The sequence below is a fragment of the Choloepus didactylus genome, chromosome 1 (assembly GCF_015220235.1).
Source record: "Choloepus didactylus isolate mChoDid1 chromosome 1, mChoDid1.pri, whole genome shotgun sequence".
In the NCBI taxonomy this organism is placed as follows: Eukaryota; Metazoa; Chordata; class Mammalia; order Pilosa; family Megalonychidae; genus Choloepus; species Choloepus didactylus.
Genome location: NC_051307.1, coordinates 101,837,413 through 101,854,197, shown reverse-complemented (window position 1 = coordinate 101,854,197; position 16,785 = coordinate 101,837,413). Strand labels below are relative to the sequence as shown.

Below are 16,785 nucleotides of genomic sequence, written 5' to 3'. Positions count from 1 at the left end.
TCAGTGAGCTCAGGTGCCCAACAGGGACAAAAGCTCCCCATATATTAAAGAGTAGGGGAAATGGCTGAGTTGTAATCTCTTTAGCTTGGAAATACAACATATCAGAAAAGAGAATGGCAGCAGCAGGAGGGTCTTGAAATGGAAATTTATTAGTTTGTTTGTAGCTTCCTGGTTACAAAGAACTTCAAATCTGAACACACAAGCAGCTGTGACAGGGTAAGAACAATGGCCTTGGAGAAAGAAAATTTCCCTTAGAGTCCCAGCTCTGCCATTCTTTGGGTGTCCAACCAGAAAAGCTGTTGAACCTCAGCTTTCTCATTGGGCTGTCATGATGTAGTGAAGTTAGCATCCTTCACAAATTTCAAAGTGTGGCGTGTTAGTGTACTTCAGAAATTTCAAAGCATGATGCAAGCGTGAGAGAGGTCATTATCTTCATTCCCACTGTAATTCTTGCAACTCAAAAGCAGAGAACCAGTTCAGGAAGCTGAGAGCTGGAACATATCATGCTGCTTAGCTGAGAAGGAACTGCTCTGATTTTTCCGACACTGATTCTTTTTATACATTTGAAAATCAGAAATAAGGGTTCTGGCTTCTCATGTACAGTTCAGTATAGAAGTCAATAAGAGACCAAGTCACATCTGCAAATAAACAGGCTATTGACCAAAACCAAAACCAAAATAAAAACAAACAAAAAAATAAAAAATAAAAAAAAAAACACTAACCTAAGAATGTCCCTCATGTCTTTCTTCCTCATGTATCATATCTAGAAAATCTTATGTGAAGGCCCAATTTTTATTGCTGCTAGGTTTCCCACAGTTGTCAGATAATCTTTGGGAAGTGATATTATCATAGTAATTCAAAACAAGAAGTTACAAATATTCGAACCATTGTCCTTATCAAAAGATTCCTGCTCCAAGTGTGGTTTTAAGCAGCAGCTTCCACCCTCAACCCTCAGAGATAAAGGCATGTGTGGGTCTGGAATACATTAAAGGAAGTCAGAGCCCTTAAAAATTTCAAGGACTAAAAGAAACCTCTCCATATGTTCTTTTATATCTGCACTACCCATGTTTGATTTATGTAGCTCAAAAGTATTTGGAAAAGTGCTTTAGGTCATTTTAATGAGTTTTATTGCCTGTATGGGTATTGTCATTGTTAAAGTAAAGGTAAGCAATTTAATGCGGCAAAAAATATTTTATTAATATAGTAAAATTAATTTCATGAAGTAAAACAGTTTTATAAACTATACAAATTCTTACATGAATTTTTTGATTACATTCTTATAGGAACCTTACTTTTACATTACATTTGTATAGGACTTGAACATTTTCAGAATGCTTTCCTCAATCCTTATACCAAGTGTGTGCCATAGATAGAATAAATATTAGTAACATCCCCATTTTACAGAAAGGGACACTGAATTTCAAAGAAGTCAAAGAACTTTTCAGAGACCTGTGAAACCAGTCTTATAGTTTTATAATCAAACTGTGTATAATTCATATTCTAAATGTACAAATGAGAGATGAGTTCTGAAAATGAAAATGTACACAATTCTCCTTAGTTCATATACATGAAATGGGATTGATGATAAATAGCTCATTAGAAATAATAATGATGACTGCATCAGCAACAATGACTGTTTACAGAGTGCTTACTATAGCCAGGAGCCATTCTAAGTGCCTGATACGTATTTATTCATGAAATCTTCATAAGACCCCTCTGACTTAACACTCTACTTCATAGATGAGGAAACAGGCAGAGTAAAACATAAAATATCATCTCATTTATTTCTCCAGGACAGTGTTTCTCAAAGTATATCAATTGCCTATGGTGTAGTGCGTGGACTGCCAACAGTTTCAGGCATAGAAGTGATTTGGTTCAGGTACGTTCCATAAATTTGAAATGCAACTTTTATTATGATTCTCAAAGAAATCCCATTACGGTCTTAATAATCATCGAATTCTTATGTTCATACAAGCCTTCACTGGACTTCTATACTGTGTGGTTCCTGTCCAACACCATTCAGTTATCACAATGAATTAAATCTTGCTTACTTTACATCATCTAGACAATGTTGTTTACCTTTGTTAAATTGGAAATTTTATTATTATTGCTATGCTTTGTTATAGTCTGATTTCACAAAGAAAAGAGGTATGATTCCTTAGTGATTCATTGAAGACCAATGGCAGAGACACGACTAGTAAACAATACTAAAACTAAAAATAATGTACCTAGTAAATAGGATGACAGCAGGCAGACATATAAAACTGAATCCCCATATGCTGAAATAAGTGCATCTGTGAGTATGATGATTTTGTACAAGAAGCAAAAAAAAAAAGAAAAAGAAAGAAAGAACAGTGTGTCTAAATATGACAGTAGTCAAGTGAACACTGGAGTTCAAGGAGCCATCAATTTACTCATCCCTAATACCTGTGATGATACATTATATAAAACTTGGCCAAAGGTTGAATGTTGCCATTAAACTTCAAGTCATGTTTCGAACAAAATTCAGTGGCCCCTCCTATAAAGCAATCAAGTGTTCCCTTCCATAAGAAACCAAATATAATGCTTTCTAGTTACCAGATTGAAGAAAAAGGACCAAAACTACAAAAGCATTTTTTAAAGTCACACTCCTTACAGCATAAATAGTTCTATTAAATACTATTGCCTAAAAGTTCATAAAAAGAACCTCAATATTAATAACATTTATTATGATTGGAAAGAGAGAAGAATGAACATCTGGCAAAATTCTATTTTCAAATGATTCTGCAGGATATCACAGAATATAAAATGTATACAATGGTGAAGGGAAATGACTATCACACGTTCAGATACAACAGATATTCTGCTTTATAGTTAGACAGACTACTAGAGAAAAATAATACCTGGATAATTGATATATAGGATCAATTGATACATATGCAAGGTAGAACTGTTGAATATCTTCTTGTTTATTTACCACTGAAGCTCCATGCATCATGGAAAAGATTTTGTTGTTCTGCTTTAATTAATGATATTGTGTAAATCAAAATACCAATATATTGAAACAAGGTGTGTTAGAATCAAACAGATGTCAGAGCAATGATTCCTTGTGCAGCAAAAAAAGCACATGTCAAATAAAAAAGTCCACAAATGCCAATCCATAAATTGCCTTATTCATAAAGAACAGCTTGTATAAACAATTTATATCCTGATCTTAATTTAGTATTGTAGGATATTCCTACATTTCAGAAATTGCAGTGAAAATTTTGAATAAAATTGAATCTTAACCATTGGCTTACATCATTTCAGAGTCTGTAGGAAAAAGTACAATTTTTCTAACACTGACGTTAGAGAGAAAAGATGCCAATGCCAGCCTTTGAATTGAGTACAGAGAAGAAAATATTTCTTCAGGAAACAGATACTGCTACAAAATGCCATTTCTATGATCACAAATGTCTTGCACAAGTGGCTTACCTCTCCAATGTATTTTGTATTGCCTAAGCCTAGCATTTTAATGTCTTACTGTCACAACTTTTAATGTGAAGAATAGAACAATGGGATTTAGTAAAATAAAACTGAGGGGCAAACAACTCAACTGCTGAAAGTTTAACAGTTTAGCAACACTTAATAACTTTGATCATCTGAGGTAATATTCTGCCAAATAATAAAATATATTAAATATGGTAGAGACTTTCAAGATTATATATTCCAGTCACTTCATATTATAAATGAAAAAACTAGGGCCAAGAAAGTGGATGTTAATTATCATAAAGTCATACAAAAAATTAGTGCATAATTACAGTAAGAGCCACAGTTCCCTTACCTTTACTCTAAAACTGCTTCATATTGTTAATCTTAAATTGGCCTAATGCATTGGTATCTCCAAGAAGGAGTTATCTTAAAAAATTAGGATCAAGTACACAGAGTGGCTTTTTTTAAATGCCTGGGAGAATCAACAATTCAAATTCAACAGGTTTATACTGAGTTCCTACCAAGTGTCAAGACACAAACAGAAATGTTAGCCATGTGCAAATGTTTAGGTCAAACACACACAAAATAATCTAAGGGGAATTGAGGAATTGGGAGGTATCCATTATGAGAATGCCACATTTATGCTGAAACAATGAGAAAGAGAAAAAAAGGATCATTACTTAGGAGCAAACTTATTTTTCTTATTCTAAACCCCAAGTAAAATGATTTCCCATATATAAAATAGTAGATAAGCCTCTCCTAACTATCCTGTTGGGAAAACAGACGAGGGTGATCAAAATTTTGTCTACATTTATGAAGAGTGAAATCAGTGTTCCAGAGGGGCATCCTCTATGGACCTATAAATAAGTGAAAGGGCAGACTGGTGGCAACTCAGCAGGAGTGCTCTGACTTTTTCACACCTATAAAGCAGGAAGAGGAAAGTACACTCTTAGCAACTTGAAATGAATCACAACACAGTCCAGTTGGTCTCTTTTGGTTTGATTTAGTGGTGGTGACAGAAAGTTGACTGAAGATTTTTATTAGAGATCAAACGGCTTTCTGTAGCTTTCCTTGGTAAAGCATTGTTAGCAAAGCTCTGCTGGAGTTTTGACATCAAGTTGACTCCAAACTGTATTTGTCACCATCATCGCCATCGTCATCATCATCATCATCATTTAAAAGGTCTGCACAAAGCCTTTTGGTTCTGAACAAGATGAAATAAACTCATTTTCCCTAAACCTCCCCTTAAGTACAACTAAAAACACTGGCCATAATGTATTATGTAGCAGGCAAACACAGGAAGACACTGAAAGTTGGAAAGTAAAATGTGGACAGTCTAGGGACCTTGGTGCTTGAAAAACTACATAGTGGTGAGTTCCCTGCATTTTCTTTTTGCCTCTCATATATCCCCGACGGGGCACTGTAGAAGCCTGCAACCCAGAAACTCCAGTGTGAGAAGACTGAAAATAGTTCCTGAAATAGTCTGCTCTCTCTAGTCAAAGGACTAGGAAAAATTAGGTATAGTAGAATAGAAACACTTGTGACAACACTCACTGTACTCCAGCCAAACACCATGGGGTGGGGGGAAGAGAACACATCCCTTCACACACTTGGTGTCAGCATGGTGGAGATGAGCAGGGAGCCTGGACATCCCCCCCACCCCCACCCAGTGGTGGCCATAGGAGCTCCTCCCCTTCCCAACTGGATAGGGGAGGGAAGATTTCAGACAGAGACAGCTGGATATAGGGATTCTTTAAATGCATATGAAGTGCTGGGCAGAGCCCCTAGCAAGCCACATGTGAATGGAATCTGGCAAAAGGTTTGTGATACGAACTATATTGTGGAATACTGCCCAGGCTTTCAGATTGGCCTCTGGGTAGCAGACAAATGAAGTAAATCAGAATAGCACTGCAAAGTCTCTGAAGTTTTTCTTAGCATATTGTGATGTATTTGCTAAGAGAAGTGTAACAGTTTTAATTCCTAAGCACGGATGTTCCAATCACTTGTAACAAATTTAACCTAAAATTCTCTAACTAAATCCATTTCAGATGTTATCTCAGAGAACTTGAGCCAGAACTCAGAGGACTGATGCCAGTCATACATGTGGATATTGTTACTGCTAAACATTCCCTGCGTCTAGTCCTGGTGTGTGTGTTTTAAGCCCTCTGTAATGCTTTTCCTATCTCCTTCTTTCCCTTATGTAAGTTATTTATAGAGAGTCTGCTGTTGACCCTGGTCTAAGATTACATTAAGCAGAATTAAGAAACAGGATAAAGAGAATGAAACAGTCTTTAATGATTTCATTCATGGGCAAAATCTTCCTATCACAAAATCATGGAGAATTAATGTCTCTGGATTAGAAAGTATGTTAAATCTCATCCATTTCAACAATAATTTGGTGCTTGAACCTTAAATACAACCTCCCTGCCAAGCAATTGTCCAATTCATTTTTGAATACCTCCAGGCAACAGGGTAACCATTACCTTTTAAAGCTCCTTATTTATTTATTTATTTATTTATGTATGTATGTATGTATGTATGTATGTATGTATGTATGTATAATTGTGGTAAAATATACTTAAAAGCCATTTTAATCATTTTAAGTAAACAATTCTTTGACATTAAGTGCATTGACAACACTGTGTAATTTTCACCACTATCTATTTCCACACAACTTCATCATCCTAAACCAACACTCAATATTCATTTAGCAATAATTCCCCATTCCCTCCTCCCACAACCTCTGGTAACCATTATTCTGCTTCCTGTCTCTTTGAATTTGCTTATTCTAAGTATTGCATACAAGGGAAATCATACAATATTGGTCCTTATTTCATTCAACATGGTATCTTCAAGGCTCATCCATGTTGTCAGATGCACCAGCACTTTGCTTCTTTTTATGGCTGAATAATATTTCATTGCAGGTATACAGTACATTTTGTTTATCCATTGATCTGCTGATGGACACTTGGTTTGCTTTCACCTTTCAGCTATTGTGAATAATGCTGCAAGGAATACTGGTGAGGCTCCCTATTTTAAGCCAAGATCTTGTTCCTTGTAACTTCTGTTACTTGGTTCTAATTCTTTAATTCCTTGGTGCCATAAAGATCAAGTATAATTGTCTCAAATAATGATCTTTTTAAAACCTCAGAGAAGAGGTTTCTGTTGTCCTTAGTCTTTTCTTTATAGTCTACCATCCCCATTTCAACTGTTTCTCTTACAGCATGATTTCGAGTCTTTAATCCATCCTGTTTTTCCTTTCTGTACATGCCCTAGTTTATTTGTATACCTATTAAAAGCACCACCAAATTAAATATTAACGTTACCTCCTTTCAAGTTTTACTTTAAAGTGACTCTGTCTAAAGATGAGGACTAGCATCACACACTATAAGTACTTCCTTTTCAGCAAACTTCTAAACTTTGTTTTAATCTCCATCATATTTTGCATTCCATTATATTGCCTCATCATTTTCCTCTTTCCATAGGTGAGAGTAATTGCTGTACCAGTGCACTAAATTATTTTAGAATCTCAGGCTGAGAGAGATAGAAGGATCCTTCTAGGGTATCTGGTCCATGGCTGCCTAGTCCACATGAAAACCCCAAGGCCTAGAGATAATCACGAATGGCAGTACTGGTGCCAGAACCCAAGTCTCTCGATTCCTTGACTAATGATCCTGTACTTTTTTGTTTGAGCTACTTACTCTCCCATTTACCAGGCTATTATACAAGAATCCATCCCATTTTCAGTGTTTGTGAGGAAGAGACTGTTTGTTAACCCCCAAACCTAGGCCATCTCCCATTGGTACTCAAGATCAGAGTGGGGAACATGCTTAAAGGGGTTTAAAATTCCTATGATGTGTTGATCTATGAGAAGAGATTTTATCTATTAAAAGGAAACAGAAAGGGTCTGGAACGTGTTTGAACAGAGTCCATTTTCTGAAAAGGACAAGAGGCCTCAATCTCAAGAAAATTGTGAAATCAAGGGATGGGAGAATGTAGGGGGGAGAAAGCAAAAAGACTTTTCTCAACGTAGCAAACAAATGATCCTAAGTTTCCATAAGAGGATGATTTTTGTTGTTAGCCCAAAGGTGAAAGGAGGCTTCAACCTGAGCTTCGGTATATAGAAGTAGTGAAACTGAAGCCAGCGGCTCAAACTGAATAGGTCAAATTCTTGTTTGGTGTGTCCTCAAATTGTTTATGTTCCTGCACTGCATGATGAATTTGCCTAAGTATTCTTACGCCTAGCATCTTCCCTCAGAAATTTACCCTTCGCCAAGAAGCTATGAGGCAAGGACCAGTAATTCTGTGTCGGTGCTGACCTAGGTAAGTCCATAATTTTTTTTTTTTTAAGCTTCTCAGAAGAACCCTGTGAGACAGGTATTATGCCCATTTTCTAGAAAAAAAACTGAGGTTCATACAAGCTTTGGCTTGCCCAATGTCATACAATTAGTAAAAGGCAGGAGTTTTCATTTTTGGTCTTTTTTTTTTTTTAATTTAGGTCTGTTTGATGTCAAAGCCCAAGCTGTGAGAAGTGGATAAGGTTTTGTCAACAGAAAGACCTGGATTCAAAGTCTACCTGTGTTGCTTACTAGCTGTGTGATCTGAAGCTATTTTTTAACTTTTTAAGCTTCATTCTCTCTACTGCAAAATAAAACATACTAGGATCTGCATCTTAGGGTTGCTGTGAGAATTTAATGTGGAAATTTATGTAAAGCTTTTAGCATAATATTTGAAACACAGTAATAGTCAACAAACAAAAGCTATCATTATTAACCATAATAATTATGAAATATACTGCCCCAAACCTAAGTTTAGGTGAATTTTGGTTTCAGTGACTTGTTAAGGGAAATGTCATTTTGCCACTCCAGTTTTCTTTCTGTGCTCTTTCGTAAACAAAATGTATCAAAAAGATAACATGATGTGGATCTTTAGAGTTTAAATAACAATTGCCCTATATGTGTTCATGCACAAACACAAGAGATTCTTTTTATGCATTTCATGACCTTCTTGATATAGTTTTACCTTTTTTTTGATTTAAAATGATTCTATAATTTATTGCAATAAAGTAGGAAAATTCTTTGGCGTATTTCAGCTGTGTGAAGTGATGGGAGATTTGCGTCTTGCTGCTTTTTCATGGCATTGGTATATATATGATTTAGTATCTAATGGAGATTTTAATTCCTCCCCTTTCTCATTTTTCATCTTTTATGTATGCTTATCCCTCAAAAAAAATGACTTCCACAAATATTTTCTCATTTTTTCCTTACATCAACCCTGTGAGTTAGGTCATTTTTATTATCAACTTTTCACAGATATAGAAACTGAGACACAAAGAGGATGAGTCACTTGGCAAACTGTCAAAGGGAAGGTTGATCTACACTCAGGATTCCAAAGAAAGCTGAAATTGCAAAATGGCATTTCCCTTAAGCTTGACAAGTTACTGAAACCACAATTGACTTGGAATAAAGTTTGAAGCTGTTTGTCTTATAATCATAGTAGTTAGTAAAATTTCCTAAAATATATCATTTCATATATTACCATATTTAGATTTTTCAAGCCTCAGAATAATATATATTCCTTAAAACCACATAATCAAGTTTATTCTTAAAACAGTGTTCTAGATTAAATTAATTCTCCAGATGTTTCCATTATCTCTGCTTCCAGTAGTTTTTCTTTTTTAATTCCTTTTTCCTATCTGGAAGTTAAAAATTGCCAGTATTCTTAAAATGGCATTTCTCATATACTACAAATTTTTAAGTCCAGTCCTTTCCATGTCCAATTCAATTGCTTTGACACAAAACAGCCCTGAACTGCCACTGACACTAGGTAATCACATAGGAGTGTCTGTTTCTCATCAAAGAAGAAATACCATAGCTACATGTTCACTTGTTTCTCTCAATGGACTGTGACTTACTTCAAGGCAGGAGAAATGTTTTATTCATCTTCATATCTCCAAAACCTAACAGAAAATGTCATCTAAAAGGGCTCAATAAATCCTGCAATTGGTGATGGAGAAAGCAGTTAACAATGCAAATTAATAGTGAACAATTTTTATTAGGAATCTCTCTCTGGTGTTTCGTTTTGTTTTGTTTTGTTTTGTTGCTTTTATGTTTTTCTTAGTTTCTTAGTGTGGCTTTCTCTCTCTCTCTCTCTCCTTTCTTTTCTGAGGGGGATCAGATTATTTGGTAAATACTGAGTTCAGTGCCATGTGTATGGAATCTCTCCCCAAAGGAACTGTTTCCTTCTTTGCTTCACTAAAGTAATTGAGCTGCCATGTCACCCTGGGATTTATCAAAGTGGGACTGTCCCAACAAACTATGGGCCTACAGCAAATAAAGACTGGAGAGAAAACAACATTTGCTATTGAATTTTTTTTTATTACAGACACAGAAATTGGAGTATGCAACATTCACATTTTGTTTTGTGCAGCCTCCTTCCATGCCTGAGACCGTGCTTAGATATTGACTTGACTTCTTTTGCTTTCCTTTACTTCTTTTTTTTTGTTTTTCACCTTTCTATCCTCTATTTCTGTTTCTCCCTCTAATTCTCTCAATCTTTTTCTCAGTATCATTTCTTCTTTCCTCTGACCCCTTATGTTCCCAATTTCCAGCTGTCTATAAATTGGCATTATTTTTGAATGAAGGTGCTTTCTAAGAATAGATGTGATTCACAGTCAAAAAGAAGATGAGGGCCTAAACCAGTGGTTCTCAAGCCAGGGAGAGCTTGCCCCCCAGGGGACATTTCATAATGTCCGAAAATATTTTTGGTTGTTACAATTGGGAGGGGTGCAGATTTACTTGCAACAAGTGAGAAGAGGCCATTGATGCTGCAAACCACCCTAAAACACACAGGACAGTCCCTCACAGCAAAGAATAATTCAGTCGAAAATACCAAAAGCCTGAGGTTGAGACACAGTGGCTTAAATGCTTACTTACCTGCATACTGTGTAACTGAGCCCTTGGTAATGCTCTAGAAACATTGGTTGACTGTAAAACTCTGTCCCTAGGGGCATTATAATTGCTATGGGCTAGAATCAAATGCTGATTGTTAATCATGGATTCTGTCTGAAAATTATTAGTAAGAAATAGCTCTTGCTTCAATGAGGAAATAATTACCATGGTCTACTGGATTAGTTTCAGATGCAATAATTTGAGATCATTTTTAAATACAGTCAAATCTGGTTTTAAGGTAATTCACTGTGTCTGCAGTCTTAATTATGGGTTGACTTCTCCATACAAATTGATCTTAGCAGAGTTAAAACTAAAATTTAGCATTCAAGTTAGAAGAATAAATCAAAATTGGCTCAATTAGCTTTCCCTGAGGGTTTGTTAACAGTTTGTTTTGAATTTATTTATTTTATTATGTATTTTCTTTTCTCCATTCCTTTCTGAGGTTCCAGTAAAATTACACTGCAGTCTTCAGCAGTGTTTCACTACTCGCACAAAATCTGAATATATCCTTTGCAGATAATGAATTCCAGCAGGATCATTCTGATAGCCCTGAATTTCTAGGAATTCTGACATCCTGGCTCATGTACTTTTGGCTCTTATTCCTTCATTTCCCTTCCAAAGAAGATTCTTTGCCTCTTTCATTCTCATTAGCCTAATTGGAAAGCAGCATTGACTCGGGTTCCCTTTTCTGAGTTGTTCCCAGAAGTAGGAAGTACAGAAGAGTGAGGAATCATATTGCATAAGAAGAAGGCAGCTTTTATTTTCAGGGCCCATCCATTTAGCAGATAACATGAGTGTCACGAATGTGTTTCATGTTAACTCTGCTGAGTTTGCGTTTTCAGCGTGGGTCTTGCAAATAGTGGTCAATGGCAATGTCATAGAAGTGGAAGTCAGAATTCTTGGATTCTAATGCTGGTCCCTCCACTAAACTGCCTAGTAAATTTGGGCAGCTCAGTTCTCTGTTGGGCTTCATTTTCCCATCTGTAAAATGTGATGATTGGAACACTAATGTTCCATGAATGTGGCAGGGGGAAGTTGCAGAGAAAAGGGGAGCTGAGCAGGGGGGACCTCTTTATCTCTTTGGCCAGAGGTGCTCTGCTTTAAGGTATTTTATACAGGTCCCAATAAAGTTTTATTTGAAAAGAAAGGGAGGAGTGGCTGATTTATTTTTTTAATTGGATCTTTCTAAGAACTTCTCTAGACTTGTACTCTAAATCTGTGATGTAAATTCATAGAATCCAGGCAAGGTTCTTTTCACATAATATCTTAGATAAGATAAAATTCCATTATTAGAAAGTCATTAATTTTATTTTTAAGAAAGCTTTTTTTTTTAAATTTAAAATATAACTGGAAGAGAAACAAATTATCTACTGTCTGCTAGAAAAGCATCACATTTAAAGTGTCAAATTAGGAGATAGTTAAAAAAAACATGTTAAAAAGTATTCTGCAACTGAGTTTGTCTTCATAAAGCCAACAAAGTAAAGAGGTAAAATTTCCAATAAATTAAATCAATCCAGATGTAAATTTTGGGTAATTCACCCCAAAACCCTTTCCCTTTAAAGGCACATTTAGTGTTATTCTGCCTAAATGATAGCTAATTGTCACAAAAAAATGACTTCACTGTATTCATGCAGAATCTATTTGTTTCAAAAATGTTCATAATTACAGATTAAATCAATTTTACGATGGCTGCTTTAAAATCCTTGTCAGATAATTCCAACATCTGAGTCATCTCAACCTTGGTGCCTGATGATTGTCTTTTCTCATTCGAGCTGTGATTTTACAGGTGCATGGTAGGGTAAGTGATTTTCGATTATAACCAGGCATTTTGGGTATTATATTGTAAGACTTTGGATGCCAGTAAATCTGTTTTCACAGGTAGTTTTAGAGAACAGGTTCTGGTCTACATCCGTGGCCTGTATCAATGAAAATTTAGTTTTCAGAGCCTTTGCAGTGCTATTCTGCTATTCTGCAGTGCTATTCAGGAGACATATAACATTTGAATCAAAAATAACACTAGAAAGGTCTTCACTTAGTTATCCTTGTTGGAATTAAACGGGGCACTTCTGGCGGTCCACCGTAGCTTTCATTTCTATGTCCAACCTCTTACCTTTGGAAACCAGCAATGACACTTCTTGAATAGGCCCATTTTAAGTGTCATTTCCTCCATGAAACCTATTCCTAATTGTTTCCATTCCTCACTTGGATGTGATTTTTCCTTTCTTATTAACTTATTATGATGGACAGAATTTTGGAAAGAACTCCAAGCTCATCAAATTTGACTCTTTACCTGATGCATGAATTCTCTGTAGAAACAATATCTTTGACAGCCATAGGCTCAGAGTCATGAGCTGCAGGATCCTGAATAATTAAACTGTTTCACCCACTTCAGCCTTACAAGGTCATGTAAGAAGCTCAGGGAGAGAAAAAGAAACTTGTTGAAATGATTAATATGCTAAGGGCTGAGTTACTTCCTTATAATTAATGGCATAGCTGGTAGCATAATATAAATAGTCCCCTATTTGTATCTGTGGTTGACACGTTCCCCATGGGCCTTGTATTATAATCATTTGTGATTTTAACCCTCTGGATTAGATGTAAGCTCATTGAGAGAAGGGACTCTATTTTTAGTCTTCTGCAAAATCCCCAAACCATACCCGTCTCAAATAAGACACATGGGAGTAAGGGCCATAAAAGAGTTTCAAAGAAGCAGATGCTATGACTTCATCAGATTAAATACGAGGCTCTATGACCTTCATTTTACCTAAGCCAAAAATCCAACATTGCCTCTACCACTACCTGCTTTCTGTATTGATCCCTTCAATCATTTTCTTTTCAGATATAATGTCACTGCATAGATTACCAATAGTGCAAGGAGTGGAGGCAAGAGGAGAAGGGGAGAAATAAGCATAGAGAACAAATTAGAGCAGAAAGGAGTGTGGTCAAGTAAATCAGCCTCATCCACAATAGTCTGCTGTTCTCTTCAGTACTAAAAACAGAAAATCATACACATAACAGTAGGATTATCACTCAGGAGCTGACTGCAAATCATTTTTTTAAAGATGTCTTTGGGCCATTTGGCAAATGAAGACCAACTCTGGTGGAATTACACAGCTAGGAAGTCAGACAGTGGAAAAGAATGGATAAATAAAAGGACAGAAAATAATTACAGAAGAAAAGCCAAATGGAAAAAGACAGAAGAAGCTATTTTTCCTAATGAGAAATGTAAAATTTTCCACCAGACAATAGTGACTTTTGGCTGAATGGCAGAATGTATCACGTGAATGAAAATGTGGGTGGGTAGAGCAGACGGGAAGCTCTGTGCTGTGTCCACTCTGTCTCTGAGGTTAAAGGTCCACTGCTAGTCTCGACTGTACAACTGATTCACCAGACTGCCCATTAGGAGGCAGTTATGCTCATGACATAGAATGTAGAAAGAGCACTGGACTGTAAATTAACATTCCCACATTCTGGAAACAGCTCCATTTGCTGACCCTCCTTGGGTAAATCATGGAACCTCTGAAGTCCAGGGCCATCATCTGTTAAACGACAGGGATAGACTCCTTAATGGTCCCTGGCGGTCTTTCAAACAGTAGCATTTTTATCATTCCAAAAATTACCACCACCACCACTGTCTCCTTTACTTGACCAATTGCTATGATCTTGAGAAAAACACTTCTCCTTCCTTCTATCACCACTATTTCATGCCCCAAAAGCAGTTATTTTCCTTAGACAGAGATTGAGAAAGATGCTCTCTTGGAGTCCCCATGTTCTAAGATCTGTGATTCTAAGACATCCACAGTTTACTCAATTCCTTAGCAATACAAAAAAAATCCATTATTATACCAGACCCGTTGAGTTTTCCTTTTAGGTAAACCCACCCAAGTCCTACACATGAACCAAGCTGGCATTTTATCTAACATTTCCAAAAGAATCCCACACAGATATCCCTTTGGGGTTTATCAATGAGCAAATGATATTAGTGACAGAATATATCTGATTCTCAGAGATGCGACTGGTAAAGAAAGACGAGCAGAAAACCTGTAAAAAGAATTCCTGATTTACCAGATATAAATAGAAGAAAATTTGTAAGCAGTTGCTACTGTCATCTAATTGAATTTTAAGTCTCTGTGGCACTTACCATTTATAATCATAATGGATGACTGATAAAAAGCTGGTCGGACCCAGGGGAGCGAATCTCCCTGGCAACGTGGAATATGACTCCCGGGGAGGAATGTAGAGCTGGCATCGTGGGACGGAGAACATCTTCTTGACCAAAAGGGGGATGTGAAAGGAAATGAAATAAGCTTCAGTAGCAGAGAGATTCCAAAAGGAGCCGAGAGGTCACTCTGGTGGGCACTCTTACGGACAATTTAGACAACCCTTTTTAGGTTCTAAAGAATTGGGGTAGCTGGTGGATACCTGAAACTATCAAACTACAACCCAGAACCCATGAATCTCGAAGACAATTGTATAAAAATGTAGCTTATGAGGGGTGACAATGGGATTGGGAAAACCATAAGGACCACACTCCACTTTGTCTAGTTTATGGATGGATGAGTAGAAAAATAGGGGAAGGAAACAAACAAACAAACATACAAAGGTACCCAGTGTTCTTTTTTACTTCAATTGCTCTTTTTCACTTTAATTATTATTCTTATTATTTTTGTGTGTGTGCTAATGAAGGCGTCAGGGATTGATTTAGGTGATGAATGTACAACTATGTAATGGTACTGTGAACAATCAAATGTACGATTTGTTTTGTATGACTGCGTGGTATGTGAATATATCTCAATAAAATGAAGATAAAAAAAAAAAAAAAAAAAAAGCTGGTCGGTCCCTTCAAGTGGATAAACCCCAGAAGGACACAATTGAGACTGTAACTCCTTGGAACACAGAAACTAAGAGGTGGCAAGACAAAGAATCTCCCAGACTTCTTTCCAAAGGAGGGACATAAAGATGAGGCAAATGGATTTTGATGATTCAAGCAGAAAAAGGCTCAACTGTGAAGGGAAAAAAAAAAAACAAAAAAACCTCATCCCCTGAGAAATAACCATTAGGACAATTTCACAACAGTTATTTCAGGAAGACAAAATCACCCTCCTATTCAGAATCATTTGAGGAGAAAATGGACATAGTCTACACATAGGTAAGAAGAGATTTAAATATGGGATTTGGGAAAAGTTTTTATTATGGACTAACAATCTATATGATGCAGTTTTGGTATAGATTTTCAATTTCTTTTCTAAGGCATTCATTCTAGAAAGGGAAAGTGGTCAATAAGCCAGAGTGAGAGAGGGCATTCCTGAAGCTTACTTTTTTTCTTTTCTAAAAGGACAAATCAAACCAATCCCCAGAAACCACTAATAAGACAGATTATGGTCAAGATAAGGGGAGCCTGGGGAGGGAGATGGAATTGCCTAACTTAATTGCATTTCCTTTTTTTTTTCTTCTTCTGAGAAGAAGAAAAAAAAAAGGTCAAATAGCATAAAGCACCAAATCAGGGACAAAACATGCAGGGGCAAGATGGCTTTAAGTAAAAAAAATAAACAGCACTACTTTTTTTTTCCTTAAATAGCTGGGAACAGGAGAAAAAAAACAGATACTGTCAAAATTTTCCTGATTATAAATGACACAACAAGCAAGGAAAACATGTCTCTCACATTTGTTTTAATTTAATAAATATATATACAGCAAGCACAAGGTGTTAAGGATATTCTGACACACAGCTTTAAGTAATAAGAATTAAGTTAGGGGTTAAAAAAAAATGTGTTTCAAGGGATAGAGCGGTTTGCATTAGCCTGGAATTTGAAAGTAGAAAAGAGCAAGAAGCCAGGCAATCCACAGTTCTTCAACTTTCTCCCCCAACTAACAAGCCAGGCAACCAGCCTATCAATGTGATAAAACCTCCTGCCACCACACAGAAAACTGTCCCAACAATATTTCATTGCACATGGAACCAAATTATCATTCATCCAACAAACATGTGTTGAACAACTGCTGCTACTACTCCCCATTTTAGGTATTTGAGGGAATACTGATGCCAAGATCCCAACTCAGACCTACTGAACCTAAACTTCTAATTTTAAATCATGTATTTAAATGCCTCTAATGATTAAAAATAATCATCCATCTAACAGTCGTCCAGATCTGGGGACCCCTACTTTAGGAGATGCAAAGATGACTAACACAGTTCTTGATCTCAGGAAGCTCTCATAAATAATAGGCAAATACACCCATTTCTCCAAAACAAGGTTCCAAGAGAAATAAATTCCTTGACGTGGGAATTCCGAGGAGAGAGAAGTGATGGACTGCTGGGAACAATAAAGGGAGTAAAGGAGGTCCTCACCAAATCAGTTGTAATTTGTGTTACAATTTGAACATG

General features: G+C 36.4%; 1 protein-coding gene across 2 annotated transcripts in view; it reads right to left on the bottom strand.

The window, feature by feature from the left end:
* Window positions 1–16,785, bottom strand: part of P3H2 (prolyl 3-hydroxylase 2) — a 173,149-nt gene that overhangs the window by 152,120 nt on the left and 4,244 nt on the right. The window lies entirely within an intron of this gene.